Source organism: Arachis hypogaea, chromosome 11, assembly GCF_003086295.3.
Source record: "Arachis hypogaea cultivar Tifrunner chromosome 11, arahy.Tifrunner.gnm2.J5K5, whole genome shotgun sequence".
NCBI classification, from domain to species: Eukaryota; Viridiplantae; Streptophyta; class Magnoliopsida; order Fabales; family Fabaceae; genus Arachis; species Arachis hypogaea.
The window spans coordinates 112,920,159-112,921,306 of record NC_092046.1 but is presented as its reverse complement, the minus strand read 5'-3'; the positions used below and the strand labels follow the sequence as shown (position 1 = coordinate 112,921,306).

General features: G+C 40.9%; 1 non-coding gene across 1 annotated transcript; it reads left to right on the top strand.

The window, feature by feature from the left end:
* Positions 1 to 695: 695 nt before the first annotated feature.
* Positions 696 to 803, top strand: LOC112725575 (small nucleolar RNA R71). Its single transcript, XR_003164675.1, has one exon. It is a non-coding gene; the product is annotated as a small nucleolar RNA R71 (small nucleolar RNA).
* Positions 804 to 1,148: the final 345 nt, after the last annotated feature.

The window sequence follows — 1,148 nt, the reverse complement described above, 5'->3', positions numbered from 1 at the left end:
CTAGGAGGGATTTCAGTGATCCTTTTACTCAGCTGGCCCACTTGTGCTTCCAAATTTCTAATGGAAGACCTTGTTTCATTCATGAAACTTACAGTGGCCTTAGATAGATCAGAGACTAGATTTGCTAAATTAAAAGCATTTTGTTCAGAGTTCTCTGTCTGTTGCTGAGTGGATGATGGAAAAGGCTTGCTATTGCTAAACCTGTTTCTTCCACCATTATTAAAGCCTTGTTGGGGCTTTTGATCCTTCCATGAGAAATTTGGATGATTTCTCCATGTTGAGTTATAGGTGTTTCCATAAGGTTCACCTAAGTAATTTACCAATACTATTGCAGGGTTCTCAGGATCATAAGCTTCTTCTTCAGAAGAAGCCTCTTGAGTACTGTTGGATGCAGCTTGCATTCCATGCAGACTCTGAGAGATCATATTGACTTGCTGAGTCAATATTTTGTTCTGAGCCAATATGGCATTCAGAGTATCAACTTCAAGAACTCCCTTCTTCATAGGCGTCCCATTATTCACAGGATTCCTTTCAGAAGTGTACATGAACTGGTTATTAGCAACCATGTCAATCAGTTCTTGAGCTTCTGCAGGCGTTTTCTTTAGGTGAATGGATCCACCTGCAGAAGTGTCCAGTGACATCTTTGATAGCTCAGATAAACCATCATAGAATATATCCAGGATGGTCCATTCTGAAAGCATGTCAGAAGGACACTTTTTGGTCAACTGTTTGTATCTTTCCCAAGCTTCATAGAGAGATTCACCTTCTTTCTGTCTGAAGGTTTGAACATCAGCTCTAAGCTTGCTCAGCTTTTGAGGAGGAAAGTACTTGGCTAAGAAAGCCATGACCAGCTTATCCCAAGAGTTCAGGCTGTCTTTGGGTTGAGAATCCAACCATAATCTAGCTCTGTCTCTTACAGCAAAAGGGAAAAGCATGAGCCTGTAGACTTCAGGATCTACTCCATTAGTCTTAACAGTATCACATATCTGCAAGAATTCAGTCAAGAACTGAAAAGGATCTTCAGCTGGCAGTCCATGAAACTTGCAGTTCTGCTGCATTAGAGAAACTAATTGAGGTTTCAGCTCAAAGTTGTTTGCTCCAATGGCAGGAATGGAGATGCTTCTTCCAAGTAAATTGGAATTAGGTGC